The 23,201-nt window shown below is 47.4% G+C and overlaps 1 protein-coding gene across 2 annotated transcripts in view; it reads left to right on the top strand.

Moving 5' to 3' along the window:
* Nucleotides 1–525: 525 nt before the first annotated feature.
* Nucleotides 526–23,201, top strand: part of CACNG5 (calcium voltage-gated channel auxiliary subunit gamma 5) — a 39,427-nt gene continuing 16,751 nt past the window's right edge. The window contains exon 1 of one of the 2 annotated variants that reach the window (XM_044983472.1): nucleotides 526–643. The gene's annotated coding sequence lies outside the window, so the exon portion shown is untranslated. Of the gene's footprint in view, nucleotides 644–22,766; nucleotides 22,889–23,201 lie in introns of those variants that run through there. The other variant, XM_044983471.1, reaches the window with a different exon arrangement.

Genomic DNA, 23,201 nt, shown 5'->3' with positions numbered 1-23,201 from the left:
TCCAGCAGAGGTAAGCTTGAAGGCATTCATACCCACAATACACATTGCAGGATGAACCTGTCTGCCAATATCAACCTAACATATTAATGGAGCACACAATTTAACAACAGAGTCTACTACAGTTCTACCTCCCTCACCCCTTCTCGGTCCCTCTTAATCTGACACCTGCTGAATTATGCAGGTGGCAAGTTTGCCCAGCAAACCACCAGGAGGAATGGAGCATGCTTGAACAGCAGCAACCTCAGCAACTTGCAGCTTGTAATGAGGCTGGTGCTACTAAGCTTCTTCAATCTTCTTTCATAACACACCAAACAAATTCTAGGTGCCGCCATATCAAATAAGTACAAAAGTATCAAAGAAAAGCGAAAAGACCAGGCTTCTTACACAAAGCTCAGACCTACCTCTATCAAATCACACCAGCCTGTCACCCTAGCATCTACTACCAAGTAATGTTATTTTACAACCAGCTCTAAATAAGGTTTTTTTGCTGTGGAGATTTCCTCAGGTCCCAGCAGATGGGTGCAGGGCAGACTGTGTGACAGTCTACCCCTGATCTGGAGTTACAGGGAAGAGCCAGTGCTCATGGCGAGAAGTGACCTTAAAGAAGTCAGTGTGTCTATAGCCATCCCTGCAGCCAACTCCGGTGAGTGAAATGCTGTTGTCATGGCAGGGCTCACCAGATGGTGCTGTTACGCAGTTTTACTAGCATGTGAGCAAGTTTTTAGTTTGGGAAGAAATGGTGCATTGTCGGTTCTCTGTTGCAATTTCTTTGGGGGAGCAGTGGCTGACAGAAAGGAAGTTTGCTTTCTGCCTTCATGTCTTTCTGACTAGAATAAATTCTTGAGGCAGAATTGTCCCCTGGTAATTGGGCACTGGGGTTTGGGCTGAAATCCCTGAAAGTGGGGAGAGGTCTGTGTCTAGTTTGTGATCGTCAATTTTTCCAAACTGGAGTGCATGTAAAAATAAAATAATATACCCACACTACACGTTGCTGATTTCTCCTCTAGCTGCCAGCCAAACCGCAAGGCCCCAGCATGATACCACGCTGGCCCAGGGATGACATTATGCTAATATCTAGTATATTCAAACTGATGAAAATATTATTTACACTGCAGATGAGTAGAGCCCTTCTCCCCGGGGATACTTGTCCTCCACAATGACAAACAACATGAAGGGAAATAACATGAAGGCGGAAAAGAGGTTGAACCCAGGGACATGAAAGGCTAGAGGACATTAGACTCACTGTTCAGAATTATACTTGAAAATTCATCTTTCTCATTTCCTTTTTTTAAAAAAAAATACAGCTATTGCAAGGAGGGATGAATAATGGGATTTAATTTTTACCACAGGGTTGGCAGTACAGTCAGTGGCTTATTTTCAATATCTGTTAATGCCTGGTATGTTTCTATTAAAATGGATTTTCGTGGCACATTTGCCTGAAGGGATTTTATTATTATTATTCTTTGTTTCTAGTAGTTCCCAAGATGGTATTAGGTGCTTTCCAGTCAGAAACCAGGCACCTGGCAAGCCCTGAAGAGTTTACGATCTGAAGTCGCTCAGACAGACAGGGCTGCTCAGACTGAAGTTCTCTCTGCTTATGCATTTATTGCTGCATGTGGGATTGTGCCTGGGCTGGTGCCTTTTGATTTACATGTTCCTTGGGTGGGGCGTGTTTTCTTTTCATGCAGACTTTAAAAGGACCCAGGGTGGGGACCTCCAGGTACGTCATATATGTCTTTGCTGCTCTGGGCTGTCGTTTGGGTCAATCTCTATTTAAGTCAGTGCTCACTAACATATAATGGTCCAACTTCTGATCTGATGTAAACAGAGCCACCTCTGTTGAAATCAGTGGAGTTGCCCCCTCTTAAATGGGTTCTGAATATGGCAGTAAGACCAGTTCCAGTTAGCAATAATATTACCAGGATGGCTCCAATTGACTTAAACCCCAGTCCTGCAAAAACTGAAGCATGTGCTTAACAATGTGAATAATAGTCCCATTGATTTCAGTGGGACTACTCCGATATGGAAAGTTAAACGCGTGCCTAGTTCTTTGCAGGATTGGGATGTTAGAAATTAGACTAGCCCATACAGTGCCAGATTCCCCTCTTACCCTGGTGGAAAAAAATGTTAAAGCAACATATAGTAAAATGCATAGAGGTCAAAAAGAGAGTGATTGACTTGAAGATGCTGACATCTGGGTATGAGACAGCACTGGAAGGTGATAAAGTAATGTATGATACAGGAACTGATAAATAAAGACAAACCCCTGAGGAGCCCTGAGAAGATGCAAAGTGCTAATTAACCTCTCTCTTCCTGGAGAAATAACTGTGAAGCTGCTCTGACTAATTTCTGCCCAGCATCGTCCTGCAGAAAAAGTCTCCTCATCTTTCTTCTTCTTCACAATTTTTTTTTATTAACGGCAAGATTTTTGCTATGAGAAATGTATTATGAAAGGCTGATAAGAAAGTGGGAAAGCTGGAATTGCACTTGGCTGTTAATTTGGACTCTGCCTGGGTAGCACAGCTGTTCTGCTTAAATGAAGAAAGAGACATTACAGCTCGGCAGCAATGCCAGCGTTTGGAACTTGGATCCTGGATCCACAAGGTTGGTGAGAATGAAGACGTGGCACCATCCCTCCAAGGCAGTCAGCTTGCTTTACAAACGTGCTTGAATTTAGCCTCACAGGCCTCTCTGAGGTAGGTGTTATCCTCAGATGACAAATGAGGAAACTAAGGCACAGAGTGATTAAGGGACTTGCCTAAGGTCACGTGGTAAGTGGCAGAGCCAGGAATAGAACCTAGGACTGCTGATTCTTGATCCCCTGCTTTGTCCATTAAAGACTCTCACTTGGGGGTAGCAAAATAACAATGGGGACTCCCCCTCCCTGCTGAGAAGACAGGCCTTCTGACGCCCCACCAACCTTTGGATTCCTTTGGTTTTCAGTTCATTCAGGGGTTGCCGGACCTTTTTCCCTGAGGCCCACCTGTGCAGCCATAACAGGCACTGCGGCTAACTATTAATACGCATCCATCGGGGAGAGGGGCCCCGTGGGGCGTTCACGGCCCCTCACCTCAGCAGGGACTAAGATCAGCGAGAGGGTGAAGGGGCCAGGCAGATGCCACAGCCAGCCCCTGCCAATGGCCTCCACCTTTGCAGGCAGAAACAGAGCAGCACTGCTGAGCCATGATCCCTGGGCACCGACAGTCATGGGGTGCACAGCTCGGAGTGGGAACGGCCGCAGGGTTACCATATTTCAAGTTCCCAAATAGAGGAAGAGGAGGGAACTGTTGGAGGGTGCTGGAGGGGGTATTTGGGGAGAGCTGGAGGTTTGTGTGTGTCTACTGGGAGGGAATGTTTGGGAGGTGCTGGAGGGGGGGTGTGTGTATTGGGAGGTGGTATTTGTGGGGGTGCTGGGAGGGATGTGTGTGTGTACTTGGAGATGGTATTTGGGGAGTACTGGAGGGGTGGGTGTGTACTGGGAGGTGGTATTTGGGGAGTACTGGAGGGGTGGGTGTGTACTGGGAGGTGGTATTTGGGGAGTACTGGAGGGGTGGGTGTGTACTGGGAGGTGGTATTTGGGGGGTGCTGGAAGGGTGAGTGTGTACTGGGAAAATATTCAAGTTGCTTCCAGTCCCAAGAGACCAGTCACTTCCTCTGATCAATTTGTACTTTAGATCTCACACTAAAGACAACTCCTGTAGCCAATCTTATCATAAACTAACTAAAAGTTTATCAACTAGGAAAAACAAATGAGTTATTTAAAGTTAAAGCAAGTAAGCGTGCCTACACAAGTGAGTTACGGTTGGCAATTCAAAAGGTGACAGAGTTGTAGTAATCTGTCAATTCAAAGCGTCTTTCAGGGCAAACCTGTGCCAAGTAGCATGGGGATCTCTCTGCTTATGTTTAGGACTCTTTGCCCATCAGAATCTAGACCATATAGAAGAGATTCAATTTCTCCTTTTCAGGGATTTCCCCCCTTCATTCCAGAGTCCAAATTGATGGGATAAGTTTATGCGTAGGTCTCTTCTTCCTGGGGGTGGGGAACTAGGAATGCAATCAACAGAGTCTCTGCCTGATGCTACACAACCTTTCATTTGTCTTCAATGGCCCATGGAGGAGCACTTTACCTTCAGCAATGCTTCTTTTCGTGTTTGGTGAGTTACACAATTACATAGGCTTACAGTGCAAACATTCAGTATAACTTTGTACCATGGGTTATAGAGGTTATAAGTGAGATCAATACGTATAGTATCTTACAAGCATTTTATAAAGACTAAACACATTCTTATTAACTTAGCATTATCAAAATAGATATTAGATGTTGACACACAGGTAAGCAAGACTGGTTTCCAGCTATGCATTTGTAAGTGTTTAGTGAGGCCTGAGACCTTGACATAACTGGCACCTGGTCTACCAGTGTCACAGTCCTGACATAGAAATATGGCACAGAAGTTTATAAATATTTTGTTTGCTTTTTGATCTTGTCCTGTTTTTATGAATTAGTCTATTATAAAACTTGATTCTGATTTCACTTCCACCGGAGTAAAACGAGTAATTCCACTTCAGCCAATTGAATTACAATCACGTAAAATCCATGCTCTAAATAGACCCCATGTGTGTCACTGCTGTCCAGACCTGTCAGATTCGCAGCATCAAACGTCAAAGCATCTGTTATCAGCAACAAGCTGTCCTATGGGCATATTGTATTACCAGGGAAAAGAAGATTGCTATCAAATGGCCCTCTAGTTTTCAATTTCTTAACCAGAGCGTCCCATTTTAGGGCCCAGAATATGAAAAAAAATCAGCCAGAAGTATTTGCAGCTCGAGTACCAAGGGCAGTAGAGTAATGAGTGGCCCAGCCTGGAACCCTGGACTTCGTGGATCTGCATTTCTGGGTCCAAATATGGATCAGAACTTTGTGCCTTAGGCCTTTCTCTAGCAAACTCAGTGTTCCTTTATAGTCAGAGGGAGTTTGGCCGTTGACTTCAATGGGACCAGGATTTCACCCAAGATGAGTAGATACTTGTTACCACATGATCATTGCTTGTAAGCAGCTCTACAGAGTGGGCTTGATTTTCCGCTGGGCTGCGTTTGTGTCGCCATTTGCCCCTGTGCAAACTGAGTGCTAGCAAGGTGTAAATGCTATGAAATCCGAGGGGTGACGTTTTACCTCTGCTTGGCACTGGTGTAAATAGTGACACATGGTGCAGTGCGAGGGAGATTCGTGCCCAGCGTGGTGTTAATCCAAAATTATTTACCTTGAAATCCAAAACATCAGAATAAGGACCCACAGGGGTATTTCTAATTGATCACTTGGCTGCTAGAGACCTCTTATGCCATAGTGGTTAATTATGTCATTGTCAAAATACTCCACATGCCTATTCATGTTGTATATGAATAATCCTGCACAGTATCCAGGCAACTATTCCAGTAGTTTACTTTTTATTAGAAAATTGGACACTCGTATTTAAAAAAAAAAAAAAGCTAAGCCAATTACCCTATTAAAGTAATTCGGGTTTGATTGAAACAAGCTGAAGCCTATCTGTGGCCTGCCCCCGTACCCTTTTTGGATTTAATGTAATTTACTGTTGATTAGCTACCTCCAGACTCTTGTGTCCATTTCAAAATGTGGCCATGTGCAGAGAGGTTAGGGTGCTGTTCTGAAGAGCACATAGCCCAGCCCTGCTCCCGGTGAAGTCAGTGGTAACACGCCCATTCAGAGGCGCTGACTTTCTGATTTCCTGCGGGGGGCGCTCACCTCCCCGCTCCACCCCAGGCCCTGCCCCGATTCTGCCCCATCCCACCTGTTCCCAACCCATGCTAACCCCTCCCCGAGTGCACCCCGCCCTCGCTCCACCTCTTCCTGCCCTGCTCCTCCCCCCAGCCCCAGTGCCTCCTGCCCGCCGCTGAACAGCTGATCCTTGGGGGGGAGGGGAAGGAGCCGATTGCTGGGGGCCCACCGGTGGGTGCTGAGCACCCGCTCTTTTTTTTTTTCCTGTGGGTGCTCCAGCCCAGTTTTATTTTGTTATATGTTGGCTTTGTTTTGTGAAATGATGCAGGGATAAACTAAGAGAGCTAAGGCTGTGAATGGTTTATCCTTAAAGGTCTGGACTATAGCAGAGAAAAACAGGCTGAACCTATTATTGTATCACCATAATATTATATGAAAGAACAAATTTCGGGTCCAATCCTGCAAAAACTTGCGGACATGAGTAACTTGATGCACATATATTGTCAGTTGGGAGCCCATACAGGTTCAGGTTTCTGCCTGCGTGGATCTGATTGCAGGGCTGTAGTATATGAACCAGTGCCATATGACTGCAGGAACAAATCAGGGCTAACACACAACTCTCAGCCTTATATTAGACATATGCCCCAAAGTAAAATACAATTAGTACTCCTGGGGGAATTCTGTGCCAAAAAAATTAAAACTCTGTGCACAATATTATAAAATTCTGCATATTTTATTTGTCAAAATAACACAATATAATCACTCCGGTTTCAATTATTTCAGTAATTTATTTAAACTACAATACAGTGGGTGGAGAATGGGAGTGGGGAGCATTGGAGGAAATCCCCAAACACCCTTGCTTAACAGCAATGTAACTAGGTTTGACCCTTTGTTACTAGTTATTAGTCAACAAATATATGCAGCATATGCTCAGAGTTGCATCATAGGCAACTGAAGAGTAAGTGAGGGTGGGGAATCAAACTCACAGTTTAAACTGGCTACTGACCATCTCCAGAAAGGTCAGTAGCAAACAGTTCCTGGAGCACATTCGGATAGGAAATTTATTCAGTCCAAAAATTGAGACCAGTTCTAATCACTAAAGCACCCAGGGCCGGCTCTAGGCACCAGCAAACCAAGCACATGCTTGGGGCGGCACATTTTCAGCAGCGGCATTCCCACCATCTTTTTTTGTTTTGCTTCAGGTAGCAAAAGCCTAGAGCCAGCCCTGGCAGCAGCAGTGCAGTCATGCGCGGGAGGCGCCCTGGGGCCACTGCAGTTCGCGCCGCCAGCTGTGAGGGAGCAGTGCTGGCACCTTGTGGCTGGGCCGGGCGGGCACTGAGTGTGGGACACTCTGGCTGGGGGCCACCCCGCAGGGCGCACGGAGCCACCTGCAGGTGCCACAGGGCGGCTGCCCCCCTGTGCCGCGTCCGGGGCTGGGCAAAGCAGCCCGAGCCTCCCAGGGGCTGCAGCAGCAGCGGGACCATAGAGGGCGGGGCGCTGCCGTGCAGGGCCCAGGCTGCGTCCCGCTCTCCGGGGCTCCACTCACTCTGGGGCTGCCCTGCCCTGGCTCCTCAGGCCCCTGCCGGGGCAGTCCCCCTGACTCTGCCCTCCCGGTCCTGGCTGGTCCTGGAAGTGGGAGCCACGGCTGGAGGGACCCTGGGCTGAGGAACAGCCCGGGAGCCCCGCTGCTTATCCTGACCCTGCCAGCACTGGACCAGCTGGAGGTGAGGGGGGAGTGGGTGGAGGAGGGACCCAGGGCTGGGGCGGCAGGGAGTGCGGGTGGGGTGGGAGGGAGAGCCCAGTGCTGGGTGTGGGTGGGGTGGGAGGGAGAGCCCAGGGTTGGGGTGGCAGGGAGTGCGGGTAGGGGAGGGCACTGGTGGGGGGTGGGGGCAGCCAAAATTTTTTTTTGCTTGGGGTGGCAAAAAACCTAGAGCTGGCCCTGAAAGCACCATAAGCATTTACAAGGCCATGCTGTCCTCTACACCACTCTGGCAATGTAAAGGAGCCTTAAAACTTTTACATCTGTTTTATACTCCTGGGGGAATTCACAAAGAGAATGGGAACAGTTCACTAAACAGGCAGGCTGCTACATTCTGCTCTGCCTGACAGGACAGAGCCTGCCCCATGCCTACCTCCTCAAAAACACCCCGAAGCCCTGCCCCTTCATGCTAAGTGTGCTGCAATAGCGAGCAAGAGGGATAGTGTCTCTCTCTTTCTCACACACACGACTACACTGCTCCCTCCCCTGAGTGGTGATTTATGTCGCTACTGGTTGATCCAGGTGCCTGAACCAACTTGCTTGCGCTGCCAGGGATGTATGTACGTGTGTGTGTGTGTGTGTGTGAGAGAGAGAGAGAGAGAGAGAGAGACACCACTCTTGTGGCTTCCCCTTGCTTTCCCATCAGAAGTCATTTTTCTGTGGGGAAGCAAAGAAATCTGTGGAGGACATGAATTCTGCACACTCACAGTGATGCAGAATTCCCCCAGGAGTAAATTAGCCAGATCCTCAGCAGATGCAAATCAGCATAGATCCATTGACTTCAGCCAGTCAACACCAGCTGAGCATCATATGCCTAATGTATTTTAGATGATCTCTTGTAAAATTACTAAGAGATTGCTAATGGATCATTATCTTTTCAGGCTGCAAGCCTGGACTCTGAACCAAATCACCAGAAATCCATGAAATACTTGGAGGCATGTGTGAATAATGTAGTAGGGAAATGGTGATCCAATATTTATTTGAAAGATGGAGCCAAGGTGATCACTCGCCCCCTCACACAATAATTAATTAATTAGTTGCTGCTGTTATTTTTGTACTGGGAAATCTCCTCTCTAGTGCCTGGTATTGAAAGCTGCCAAACTGAATATATCTTCAGTGCATTGACTCCATTACTATTTAATAAGGACTCTTGCCTATGCCTGGCATTCTGCTGCCAAGGCTGGTGAAATAGAAACATATATAAAGTAACAGTATTTAGATGCTGAGAGTCCTTTCTGCGTTTAGAAATATCAAACAAATCAAAAGCTTAATCCACTAGAGGCTTCATCCATATACTGAGAATATTTGCTGTAGCCAGGCTGAGAGGACCTGCTGCACAATTACTGTAATTTATCCAGCTTGCTTAGAGATTGGAATTTAGCCTAAGAATCTCTGATACCAATACCACATCTTTTTAGTCATATCCCAAGCACGTGGCCCAGTTGACTGGATTCTATTCCTGGCTCTGCTATGGACCCTTTCTGTGACTTTGGGTGAGTCACTTAGCAACTCTGTGCCTCAGTGGTTTTCAAAGGAGTTACTCTGAATGTGTCCCCTTCTCTCCCTCTCTCTGTCTCCCTTCTCTGTCCTGCCCCTGCACTGTTACCAATCTCAGTGCAAGCACCTTCTCCTCTGCAGCCCCTGAAATAGCTGCCTGTGATTCTCCAGCTCGTTTTAAATCTCAGCTGGAAGCTTCTTTTCTCTCCTGGAAGCTTTATGCCTCTCTGTTCCACTCCCCTCCTCCCTCCCCCCGTTATCTGTGGTGGTTTTCCTTTGCATTTGTAACTGTGTATGTTTAACCCTATTACGTATCAGAGGGGGAGCCGTGTTAGTCTGGATCTGTAAAAGCAGCAAAGAGTCCTGTGGCACCTTATAGACTAACAGATGTTTTGGAGCATGAGCGTTCGTGGGTGAATACCCACTTCGTCGGATGCATGTAGTGGAAATTTCGTGGGTATTCACCCACAAAAGCTCATGCTCCAAAACATCTGTTAGTCTATAAGGTGCCCCAGGACTCTTTGCTGCTTTGACCCTATTATGCATTTCACACAGGCTGTGGGTGAAAGATGCTTTACCAGGAAAGTTGTGCTGTGTCTGGCTGCATCAAGTCAGAAGTGAGTTTCACCCCACCTTTTTCCATGTGTCTTAGGGTATATCTATACTACAGCAGCACGGTGCTGCAGCTGTGCTACTTGTAGTGTAGATGCTTCCTACATCCTTGGAAGGGGTTTTTGTGTTGATGTGTAGTTAATCCATCTCCCCGAGAGGCAGTAGCTAGGTTGATGAAAGAATTCTTCTACCAGTCTAGCTGCATCTACGCAGGGGGTTAGGTTGGCCTAACTGCATCACGCCGGGTGGAAACTTTTTCACAGTCTTGAGTGACGCAGCTTGGTTGATCTAATTTTTAAGTGTAGACTTGGCCTTCTACACAATATCTTGAATAGCTCTGAAACCTGCAGGGTAAAAATACCCACTAACCAGGTTACAAAAGGAGACTCTCTTGCTGGCCTAAACAATTTCCTGCCACCAACTGCAGGGCAGTGTTCATGAGCGGCCCAACAGCTGCAGGGTTCTGCCCCAGAAGTAGCTGCATCTGTGATGTGAGAAGTGGTCCCTGTAGGGCTAGTCGGGAAAGTCTTTCGGGGTGGAAGGTGCTAGCGTGTAGAGGCCGGGGTTTCCAAGGAGCCCACAGGACTTCAGCACCTAAATTCCCTTGGGATCCGTAGAAGGGCGAACGTCCCCATGTGTGTTCCCTGCCCTGTGCTGTGTGTTCAGGGGAGCAGAGGGACGGGCCTCGGCGACTTTTCTGCAGTCGGTTGATCTTGGCGAGTTGTCCGATGCTGGCCCCAGCGGAGGGGGCGGGGGGGGATGACCGGTGGGGGCCAGGGATTGCCCCCCTCCTCCCGCACGCCCATGCCCCTAACACCATGTGATCCCTCTCCCCTCCCTTCCCAGCCTCGCTGGGGCTCTCCCCCCCCCCTGCAGCGGCGGAGGCAGGCGGATAAAACCCAGCGCTGGAGCCGCGGAGAGCTCACACACGCCGCCTCTTTCCAGCGGCCGATCCCGCCCGGCCCCGCTCCCCAGCGCTGCTGCGTCCTGCTCGCCCCTTGTGCGGAGCCTGGGAGCCGCCAGGGGCCCGGAGTCTGGTTCAGTTCCGCGGAGCTCGGATCCCAAAGGGGGTTGGGGGGGGGGATCGTGGGGGTCGCCTGCTGCAGTGCAAAGGTAAGAGCCGCTTTTCATTCTCTTAATCGCGGGGGGGGGGGGATTGGCTGTGTGTGTGTGTGTGTTTGCGCGTGCAGGGGATGGAGAAAGGGCCATTGTGCAAACGCCCGTGTGCAAACGCCCGTGCACACACCGATTTCATTGTCTGGAGGCAGGAGGGATGTTTGAAATGCGCACACCGACCCGTGCAGAAAATCCAAGCACAGGAACCCTCTGCCTCATGGTATTCGGAGAGCAGCACTTGGGGAGCTGTGCTTTGGGGAGAGCTCCCTGGTCTACCCTGGGGAGAAAATACTTCACACATCCCCTGTGCTCTTCTGCACGGGGGACTTGGGAGGCAGCTAGCGAACGAGGAGAGGCGAGACCTCGCCGCCTTGCTCTCAGCATTGCGGAGAATGGCACTTGGTCACTAACAAAGAGGGAACGTTGAGGCCATCCTTGAGGTTCAGTGATTTTGGGACTTGGAAATATTTCTTTTGGCTTGATGATCCCGGGCAGCATCTCTGTGCTTGTGGTGTGAGCAGAGCCCAGGCTGAAAGCGGATTCTGCTCCGCCGGCACAATGTGCTTTTTCTTTTCCTCTTTCTGAGAAAGCACAAACTCTTAATGGACACTGGGGGAAGCCTCACTAAAGCCACTTCCCTTTCTCTGCCCTTTGCCCAGTGCCCAGAGAGCAGCTGAATCAGGACAAGTGTGTGTGGCAGGGGGAGTTGACAGCTGGGGGGGATAGAGATACGGAGGGTGATGGCATGGGAAACTGAGGCACGTGAAGGCGGTTGAGGCAAAAGCTGCAGTATCTACTACTCCAGTATGCAGAGGTGTGCAGGCCACCTTTCTGCCTCCCCTCTCCATGTGCCCAGGTGACATAAGACTTCATTTGAACCATAGCTAACTGTGAAAACCAAATCCTCCCGGGAATAACTCTGGATCGCTGTGTTCTAACAGGTGGCTTTTGTCCCCTCTGTTTCAGCCCTGCCAGTTGGTGAGTGGGAAGGTGTTACCATGTGACACAGCATCAGGGACAGAGCCATGGGGGAAGGGTGTTAAGAAGCTGTAAGAAGCAGTAAAAATATAACACTGTGGGCAAGACAACAGCAGCAGCACCAAGGAACAACAGGCAGCTTCAGTGTGATGGTAACACAGGCAGCGTTATAGAACACGGGCGGCTGGAACATACCAAGAGTGTACAGGGCCCCTACAGGAAAACACTCCTTTGAGATTAGGTTTCTTCTGCGGCTTTGATAGCCGTTAACTACTCCTGCAGATGAGATGCTAGTTGCCATGTTAGCCACTGGTTGGCCAACCATTGTCTAGTAACTGCTAAATGCATTGCCATTTCTTCTCATTCTCAGACGTGAGCTCATATTTAAAATACCCAGCTATAAAATACTGCGTCGAATAGGACCAGGCTACAACAAGGAAGGTCAGAGGAATAGGTGGGGGGAGGAGCGATCACAATGGTATGTGATTTATGTTACGTACTTTGATGTGAAAGCCAGAAAGCTTTAAGACATTCATCTAAGGTAATTTACTGGGCTGTCCAGGAGGTGCAGCGTTGGGCTGCATATCAAAGCTGATCTTAAGTGAGCGTAGGGCCTACATCTGCCCGTGAGAGTCAAACCCTTACGTGACCTAATTGTTTATTTCCTAATGTTTTCGGTGAAAAAATGATATAGCGAATTAATTCATTTTGAGGAAATTCTGTGTGTGATGCTGAGAGAAAGGGGTGTGATGCTTGGATAAACGCTATTGAAGTCTTATCGCATTAGCTGATAGTTTTCAGCAGGCCTAAAGTATAAAGGCAGAAGGTGTAGCTTGTTCTAACTGGTCTATGCCCAGTGTTTGTATTGGTATAACGGTGTGTGGTTGCTTTTTTTTAACTCATACCAATACAACCCCTCGTGTGGACAATGTGTATAAAATGCTTTACATTGGTATGTTTTATCCCCTTCCCATATGAGGAATAATCACCAGTATCCACACTTTGGTACTGGTATAATTGCATCTGCACTAAGGGGTTGTACCACTTTAGCTATGCCATTATAGTTAAAGTGGTACGACGTGTGTGTGTGTGTGTGGACAAGACCATGTTTGAAATGCCAAGAAGGCAGTGTAGATTTTAACACAAGTTAGAGGTTAGGCTCTCCCCACACTTTATCTCAACCAGTTTAACTTGCGTAACCAGCAGTGTGGGGACTTAGCTACACTGAATTGTCAAAGGTGTCAGAACGTGTTAGCGAATGCATTCTACCAACATACATTTTAACTCTAGATAAGGCCAGAATACTGAAGTGCCTTCCAATCCTCAGAGTTGTCTTCTCTCTTTTAATTCTTAACAAAATGAGATGCTGGGTCCTAGTTAGAGAAGAGGTGATTTGTGATGAAATAACATGTACGGCTTCTGAGGCTGCTCTCTCTTGTTTTTACGTTGTTTTTTTCCATCCAGCTGTAATTACTTCTTGGTAACTTCTTTTTTCCCTTTAGTTTTAACACTATCAAACAGATGTTCCAGCGCCTGGATTGTGCAGTCTTTTATCACACTAAACAGTTACAGTCTTCAGTGAGAATTTGACTGCAGGATTAGTCCCAAAAGAGAGATCGTTTGTGATTTAGACTGGTTAGGAGCTTTAACTCCTGTAGCCCGTAGAATTCCATCGATCCTGCAGGATGAATGCCATTGAATAACACTGAGTTTCTGCTTAGAAAGAACGGTGTGCTCCTTCCTGCAGGACAAGTGCAGTGTGAAATCCCTGGGACTATACAATTCTTCCCTCACTTGTTCAACTTGTGTTGGTGGATCAATTATTGGAATGTGCCGGTTAATAAACTCCCCCACTAAATTTTAAATCTGTTAATGAGTTTATTAGCTCTCTGCTTTTGTTTTTCTCATTCTTTCTCTGTCAGTAAGGACATTCATTTGTACTTTTGTTTTCTATATCCCAGTCTTGTTGGCTTCAACTTGTTAAACTTGTAAAGTCATTACAAGAAAATAGGAGTTGGTCAAGTGATTGATTTGGCGAACTCTGCTAACAAAACAATTTGCAGTTTATACTGGGTTTCCTTGACTAAGAACTTTGAGCCAGATTCTCAACTTGAACTTCGGTAAATTGTTGTGCTCCACTGAAGTCAATGGAGCTACAACAATCTACGCCAGCTGGGGATTGGGCCCGTTGACTTTAGAATCTCAGTTCTTTCACTTCAATAAAGTCAGCCTGTGCTTCCCAAGCCTACACGGGAAGGGTATGCGTGTGTTCGGTTGTTTTCCTGAGACATTTCCCACTGGGGAGAAAGTAGAGCTTCCAGATTCATTTAATCACTGTAGAAGCAGCAATACTAACAATCAAAGCTTGTACCTTCCACCAACAGAAATTGATCCAAAAAAAGATATTATGTCACCTATCTTGTCTCAGTGCTAACACTGATTCACAGCAGTAATGAAGTCTTGATATGAAAAAGTGAGGTGCAATGGATATAAAAACCTATGGTACCCAGGAAAGTGAGAGGGTAACAGACAACATGCACTGCAGCTGGAGAAGATAATGTGAATTCAAGTGAGGCAACATGGAAAACACCTGACCTGTTTGTTAAATGAAGTATAAACAAAAATATTAGACCATGTGTTGCCATATGAACAAGTGAACTGAGACATGGAATCTGTCTTCTCTTCTGCAAACAGTGGTTATTAAAATCCGCGGAAAGTATTGTGAGCTATAAAAGCTGGTATTTTAGCCATCCTGTCGGTTAGCTAGAGGGGGATTTTGCATACAGAGGACTGCTGACTAGTTGTTCAACATTTTGAAAACTATCCACTCCTTAAGGTTGACATTTTTAGCATCTTTTGCAGCCACTTTTTTCAGACTCAGAGGAGACCCCTTTTTCTCACCTAAATACAATCGAACCGTTCTCCAGTGAGCAGCAACGGGGAACTTGTTTGCTTTGCATAGAGCTCTCGTCTGGTTTGCCAAGCCACTGCCCTCGCTAATGCTAACCATCCATTCCCATGCCTTGCTGAGAGAGGTTTAGTGGTTCTCTTAATCAAAAAGCACAATGAGGAAACTAAGTACCCCCAATTTTCTCAGGTGTGTAAAAAGCCAATTTTTCTTTTAGTTGCTATATGCCTTTGTAAGGGGTAACAATGGGAGAGAATTATCTGACACTCTGAAGAAAGCTCTGCTGAAGGAATATTAACATATTAGCCCTCTTTGGATGAAGTGCCTTTTGTTTCCATGTTTTCCTTTTGAATTCACAAAGAACATATTTTGCTTTAATTTTAACAACTAATGTGCTGCTGTTTAACAACTAGTGGGCTGCTTCATGCTGTTGCACCATGACGTAGGTTGAAATCAAGTCCACTACAATCACTTTCTACATCAACTGTGCTCTACCTAGGTCGGGAGAATAATGGAATAGTTCCCAGGCCCATAGCAGGCAAGGGGTACAGGCTGTAGTTGAGGAAGAGGATGAGAGAGTTGCTTTTTACTACTGACTGTTCTTACTTTCATCTTTTGGGGCAGGAACTGTCTTTTCTGTTCTGTGTTTGGGCAGTGCCTAGCACAGTGTGGTCCTAATACGTGACCGGGACTCCTAGGAATAACGAGAATACAAATAATAAGTAATAATAATAATCCACTGCCAGTTCCCCCAAGGAGCTGATATGGTAGTGAAAGATCTGCTGGGCAGAAGGGAGCCTGTAAGAGAGTGGACTCACCCCTGCGGCGCCTCCTGCTGGTTTCTTCCTGGAATTAGGTCTCCAGCCTCCAGAGCGCCCTCTGCAGGCCAGTGATCCACTATTGTTTGGCCCCCGTGTCCCTCCCTGGACTCCGGTGCCCTGTTAGCTGGGGTGCTGCCCCCTGGCAGTAACCCCTTTCTCTCAGGATCTCCCCTCCCCTGGAAACCCCCACCCACTATCCCCACCTCGCCTCAGTATCAGGCTACTGCCAGTCATTGTCTAGCCCCCACGCCCTGCGGCAGACTGCAATATCAGCCTACTCATCACTGGCAAGGTTGGGTTTGGATCTGCTGCCTTTGCCTACTCCTGGGCTGCCCTCTGCAACCCCCAGTACCCCTTGGCCTTCTGCTAGGCCACAGCCTGGGGCTTTCCAGGCTGGAGCTCCCCAGCTCCTCTGCCTTTCCTCAGCCCTGCTCCACTCAGGTATCCTGTCTCTAGCTTCCTGAATCCAGGCCCTTCTCCCTCTACAGGCAGAGGGAGTCTGCCTGGGCCTCTGGCTCACAGTCTCTTATAGGGGCCAGCTGGGCCTGATTGAGGCATGGCCCCGGCTGAGCCTACTTTCCCCCAATCAGCCCAGGCTTCTTGCCTCAGCCCCAGCCCTCTCCTGGGCTGTTTCTAGCCCCGCAGGGCAGGGGCGGGTAACCACCCCACTACAGAGCCTTGGTTGCATTCCCCTCCTTCCAGCCACACTCCTTACACAAATAGTGGGGCATGGCATAGGGGCCACTGCACTGGGGCTGGTCTGCCCTGGAAACTGACATCGACATAGCTACATCTCTCAGGGGTGTGAAAAATCCACGCTCCTGAGAGACGTAGCTAAGCCAACCTCCAACCCCCAGTGTAGAGTGCTATGGCCTCTCGGGGAGGTGGATTAGCTATGGTGATGGGAGAACTGTCCCTTTGCTGTAGTGAGTGTCTATACTGACGTGCTACAGTGGTGCAGCTGCAGCCGCGCTGCTGCATCCTTTTAAATGTAGGCATATCCTGGGGCAGCACCACTGCCGGCCCTTCCGTAGCCAGTTAGAGCTGCTTTAGGGCTGCTTTGCACCAGCAGTGTAAATGCTCTTAGGAAGAAATCCCACCCATCTTTCTCGTGCACATCTCTCCATTGACTTGAGTGAGAATATTTGCATGAGCAAGGTTTGGCCCTGGGGGCTTTCTGGGATTGTTAAACATGCAGAATAAGGAATGAGCAGGTTCCCTAAGAGCCATTTCCTTTATCTGCCAGCGCTTGATGCGCAGCTGTTCAGCTTGATGGCCAGGAGTCAGACATGTTTTTATGTTTATTTCTCCAATTCCTTGTAGCTCTACTGTAGCTGTTGAATATATTCATTGAGCTGAATGATTCCCCATCTGGCACAGTCCATACCAGGAAACTTGCAGCTTCAGCTTCAACTTTGGAATGTAAGATAAGGAAAGGAAATAACTTACTGACCTACCGTAGAATCTGGCTACTATCTACATACATGTACAGTACATTGTAATACCTTTTGCCACAGAATTGACTGAAATAGAATAAATACTAAGAATCTTTTCATAACCCACACAAATAAGTTGTAAAGACATAAGTTTAGGGTGATCAGACGTCCCAATATTATCAGGGCCATCCCAATATTGGGGGCTTTGTCTTATATAGGACCCTGTTACTCCCCCCATCCCTGTTTGTCATGCTTGCTCTCTGGTCACCCCGACATGCTTGCTGTTGATCCCTTGACTGCTTTGTCAGAGCTTCCCAGGTACAGTCTGTCCACTAGGTGTCAAGGTCCTGCTGCAAAAATGCATGTCCAAAGCCACAAGGTTACATTCAATAAAGAGGTTGAACTATAATGTGGCATTCACAGAAGCAAACGAGAATTCATTAGTTGACACAGCCATTAGTTAAAAACCCAGGTGCTAGGAAGTAATCACCAATGATGAAAGGAAGAACAATTTGTCTCAAAACAGAGCCAAAACCAGCTGTTGCAATCTTAGTTTTCCCCTGCACACCTGCTAGTTAGGGAAAGAGCGGGAGATGACGTCCATAGTAAAAGCTAATTGTGCAATATTAAACATTCTTATTCCAGTGGCCTTCAGCTCAATGTGAAAAGCATCTTCTTTAACGAGTGATTCCCCCCAGTTACATAGATGGCAAAAGTACTTGTGCCAAATTGTGTTCTTGTTGTATTGGGTTGGCCTGAAGTTTTACATAGTGGATTCACCAGAAACTAGTTATGCATTGATCTCCCGAGGGTTTAGCATTGTGACTCAGCTGATGGAATAATATGTTGCTGTAGGGGAGAGAAGTGTGACCTCAGGTCAGGATTCTCACGCCTTTGGCAAGCAGGGGGAAGGGAGGTGAGCATGCTGTGTATGCCAGTTGGCTAGCAGTGAACCATGTTGCAATCCACCTGCATGGCATGGAAGTGCTTGTACAGAGAGTCCTGCTGTCTAGTAGCTGTAGCGCTGGGATCTGGGGGGAGCATTCAGACAGAAAAGCACAAGATGGGAAAGTATCCTTCCATCAATGATTTGCACTTACAGGTCAGAGGAGGAGGAGGGAAATTCATCAGCACAAGTGGGATTTAACTGGCCAGAGGAAGTGTGTTTATCCAAGGGAAATAGAGAGTAGGGGTAGGGGCAAGATTTCTTGGTGTGATGCCCAAAGAAAGCATGTCCATACCAGGCACTGCAGTAAAGGAGCAAGAAAATGATCAGGCTTGCCAAATGTTCTCCTCACTCTTTCTGCCGAAGCATCTGCCAGGTGTGTGAATGAGATCAGCCCTTGTGTGCCTACAGACCGGCAGAGGGATGGGAACAGTTTTTTCTTCACTTCTCGCTGGGCTGGAATGATTTGTTGGTGCTAGTTCAGCCGCACAGTTTCTGATCAGCTCTGCCCGCAACCATGAGCCTGAAAATTAGTTACCCTGAAAGGGCAGATTCTTCTGAAATATTTATATTCAGGTTGTGCCCAAAATGTGCTAGGTGTTTTCCAAGCACAAAGAGCAAAGGTCTGGGTGGTGACAGGCACACGCCGTGCTAGTGCTAGCCGTCGAGGTTTGCTTTTTAAAAACTGGGCTTATTTGTGTTATGAAAACTTGACGTTAGGGTTTCTTTGGTTTTGGTTTGCTTTGGGGTGGCACTTGTTGGGATTGACCTGAGGGAGGGTGATGGTGGGAAGGGGCGTGGGAAAGGAGAGGGGGATAGAAGGCACAGAGGGGGGTAGAAGGGAGTGAGGCTGGGAAGCTGAAAGGGGGCGCTGATAGGGGGCGGGATGAAGAGGGAACAGCCAGTGGCAATAGAGCAGATAAGGAAAAGATGCTCATTGTTGAAGTGTCAGAGCTGAATGAAAGATGGTGTCAGGAGGCTGCAGAGGCTCTTCTGCTGCTCCTCATCTGGAGGGAGGGATACTGGGGCTTGGGTTGGGTCCCTCTGCCGCCAATGCAGGGGACTGGAAGGCCTTAACTCACACCCTGCACCCTCATCTATATCCAGTGCTGGCTGTTCCCTGCAAATTCCTCTTGGATGCTGCTGTGGAAGATTCAAGGGTCGGGGGGCACGGCTTGTTATCCCGTGCAGGTCCCTTTGGGTCTGGTGGGAAGGGTGGACAAAGGCCCTCTCCCTCTAGTGCAGATGGTGCTGTGTATTTTGGGGGATGTGACCATTTCCAAAGTCCACTCTCTGTTTTAATCATTATTTGCATCAGGGGCGCAAAGACCTCCCCCAAGATTGAGGCTCCGTTGTGCTAGGCCCGGAATAGATGGTGCCTGCTCCAAGGAGCTCACTGTATAAATAGATGAGACAGAGAAAGAGCGGGGGAGGGGAAGTGGGTGTGGATGTGGGAGGTTAAGTTATAGGATATAAAATTGTAGATGTGTTGGGAACGGCAACGGACTCCTCTGCATTTCTGCAAGGATTTTCCTGTTGTGTCTCCTGGGACATTAGCAATTCAGCCCAGGAGGTTGTAATGAATCTTGCTGAAGTCAGAGGAAGCACAGAGTTTGAATACATCAAAAGAGCCGTGGTACATTCGTCTATCTATGCTTCAGAATCGCACTCAAACTGGATAACCGATGATGGCAGTTAGGATGTGTTCCAGTGAAAGTTAATTGGGGAGACGAAGCAAAGCGAGAGGGAGGAATCCTCACCAAATGATTAGTCTTGACCCCTGTCATAATCAGGATGATGTTACGGCTGGGTTTTTAGGGCTGCTATTCTATTGCCACCTGAGTGGCCCCAGACCCAACTGCTTTAGTAAAGCCATAAGTAAACAAAGGTTGTACTTGGCTAGTTGATTTTAATGTAGCTGGCTAATGCCCAGGAGTTGCTAAGCTGCGTGTCTGAAGTGTTTATCCCGAAGTCAGTCTCTGGTTTAATTCGGATACCATTTCCATGCTCAGTGAGTTTGTGGCAAGGCTGGTTTCTAAGTGGCGAAAGGGGATGTAATCTGCTGTTGGGCTGACTACTAACAGCAGCATCTGCAGGGTGCTGCTCCGTGGTAGCAATTGTCTATAATAAGGCAGGTCTCTGAGTCCCTCTCTGCACACTCACAAGCTCTACAGTGTACAGTCTGCAGTGCTCACTGCTCGGAGATGGATGGTGCTCTGGGGATTTCTTTTCAGGGTCATCTTGCTTTCTTTCACTTGTCACGAGGAAAGGGAAGCCCACGTTGCAAAATGGAATCCACGACAATGTTCCCAAGCAGGAGCTGCATGGAAACATTCAAGTGTGGGGAGAACCCCCTCTATTAATCGTAAGCTGCCCTGTTTTAAAACCTCTGCCACACAGACATCTTTACTTGTGTGTGCTGCCTGGAATGTAAGAACCCGAGAGAGCAGTGAGGTGGAATTTCTAATTCGGCTCTTGGGGTTGTTCCCTCCACCCCCACTTCTGCTTAACATAACTCCAGCTGTCATGTCACTGTCTGTAGCTCCCTAGATGCATCAAGCACTCAAAGAGAAGGGTCGATAGGGGAAATGTTGGTCAAGATCCTAATCCTCCACTTACCTGCCAATGCATGTGCTACAAATCAGAATAATCCGGGAGCATGGAGAATCCTTGTCTCTGTGCCTTCTGTAATTAACATCCTTTAGCAATGAGTTATTGTTAGCCTACGTTGGTAAAACTTTGTAGCACAGAGAAATTTCATGACTTAATGTCTAACTCATGGTTCATACAGGGCTAAGATGGTTGGCATTGTAAGAGCATGTGGGATTTTTTTCATTTCTAGTTCAAACTAAAACGTCTTAAAAATACCTTGTGTGTCTGGATGCAGAAAAGATGTCCAGGTTTTTAATCTGTCACAATGCATTTTACTATCCTGCTGGAAAAGCTATGAAAGGAGATTTTGTTTCTCTCTTTAAATACAAGAAGTGCCTTAAATTTGTCAGTAACTTTGTGAGACTGAGGATGGATCTCGATCTCCAGTGGCATCAGGGGTGGCTCTACGAATTCCACCGCCCCAAGCAGGGTGGCGCGCTGCGCCGCTTGCGCTGCCGGGCGCCAGTCCCGCGCCTCTGCGGGACCTCCCGCAGACGTGCCGCTGGTCCCGCGCCTACGGTGGAGCTTCCGCAGTCATGCCTGCGGGAGGTCCACATGAGCCGCCGGACCAGCGCACCCACTGCAGTCATGCCTGCGGGAGGTCCAGTCGTCCCGTGGCTCCGGTGGACCTCCCGCAGGCATGACTGCGGAAGGTCCGCCGGACCCGCCTGCCGCCCTCCAGTTAAAATGCCGCCCCATGCGCGTGCTTGGCGCGCTGGGGTCTGGAGCCGGCCCTGAGTGGCATGAATGATGATTTGCGCATCTTAAACCTCAAGATGACACCAGTAAAGTAATAATGCCTGGCAAGTGTTTGTCTTAAATGCACCCTCTGAGATGGGTGCTATATAGACACACAGTGAGACACAATCCCTGCCCCAAAGTGCTTACAGTCTAAATAGACAAGTCAAAGGGTAGGAGGGGGCAGGCACAGAAAGGTGAAGTGACTTAGCAAAGGTTACACAGCAAGTTGGTGGCAGAGCTGGGAATAGAGCCCTGGTCTCCTGGCACCTAGTCCAGTGGGCAACCTGCTTCCATGTATGTTGATTTAGTCTCGTGGGATTTTTATTGTCTTCATCTTTCTGGGATGTTGGTACCTCTTTTCTTATATTAACAGTATCACTTCTCTATGAAAACAACTCAAAACAATGGTAATTTTGCCATTGAATTCAGTGGAAACAGGTCAAGCCCGGATATGTGGCACACCCTTGAGAGTGAAACCCTTCTCCCAGTGCAGTCCGTTCCAAAACTCGCGTTGCCTTAAATGAAAATGGAAGCTGGCCTTAAGTGTATGCTCGGGCTACGGATTCACATTTGCAGTCAGTCCTAGTCAATTCTTGCTAGTTCTTGCTTATCCTTTGCCATTTTTTTTACCGTTCGTTTTTTCCGCCTTAAAATATAATCCTTAGTGTCCCCCTTTGCAGAAATCAAGACAATTGTAACTGTTTGTTAGGTCTTTGATCTGGTAACTTTCAGCTCTGGCAAAACAAGGTTTACAACTTTGTCAGAGACAGGATACTTGAAACTAACAGCTTGCCTCATCCTCTTTCAGGGCTGTGCTTGGGTGTTCTTATCCAGACCTCTGTGGTCTTCTTGTTTGCTTCTCCCCCGCCCCCGCATTAAGTTAGGTCAATACAGTCCTACAGAACATTCTAATAACCCACCATAGTTACACATTAACTTTACCTCACATGTTTACTGCCCATCAATAGCCATAGATTAATATATAGCAATTCCACATAATCACAAAGGCCATACAAGTACCATAGGTAGATAACTGACTCCATCTGGTGCATAAGGAAACTGGGGATCTCTCACTTAGCCAGGGCTCAAACCATTCTGTGCTCGGTAGATCAGCAACATCTTAAATTGCACCTGGAAGTCAGTACAGGTATGGTAATTTCATCCACTACCAGGTTAAGTCAGAACTGGCCTTGACGTGAAGGTGGCATGTCCAATTACCAATCCTCTAAACCATCCGCTCCTCTCCACCTTTCACTGAACTATTCTACATTCAGCTAGAGTGTGCTGCTTTCAGTGTCTCTGTATTAAAATTCTTTAAAGCCTCCATTTGAGGCAGACATGCAAGTGTGAGGTAACACAAAATGCTGAAGGCAAAATAGGATTGTTAGTTTGTTGGATTACTAGACTGTAAACATTTAGAATATAAAAGGGAAAGTGCTGCCAGTATGATATAGTACCATGAACAGAGGTCAGTGGACACGTATCATAATCAGTAAGACAGAGCAATGAGAATTCTGCAGCCTAGAGTGAAATTCACAATTGATTCTTCTCCCTCCAGGTTTATCTGCAGACTTCTACAGTGATGAATATTCCTCCTTCGTAAATCTTGCATCCAGAGCTGATTATGTATTAATGTCTGGATTTTTGAATGGTGCTGTTACTCGGGAATTCACAACAGAGTAGTACAGCAGGTAGATTAATATTGTATACAGGCTTTTGAATGCCTGGGTGCTGACTGCATGGCGTGAAAGGACTACCAAAAGAAAGGTGACATTCCTTGTTAGTAATTAAGAGTTTATGTAACTAAAGTTTGAATTAATAGGAAGTATTCAGAGGTCAGGGAGAACTTAGATCCTGCTTTTCTTTTGAAGAATCAATTTGTTCAACTCTTTTCTATCAAACCACTCGGTCAGAGTCTCACTGTAACATGGACAGACAGCCTGTACCTCCTTTCAGTTTCTCTGTTTACTCAGCCCTTTATGTTTCTCATTTTAATCCTTTTGA

This window comes from Mauremys mutica, chromosome 12, assembly GCF_020497125.1.
Source record: "Mauremys mutica isolate MM-2020 ecotype Southern chromosome 12, ASM2049712v1, whole genome shotgun sequence".
NCBI lineage: Eukaryota > Metazoa > Chordata > Testudines > Geoemydidae > Mauremys > Mauremys mutica.
This window is presented reverse-complemented; position numbering and strand designations above follow the sequence as displayed.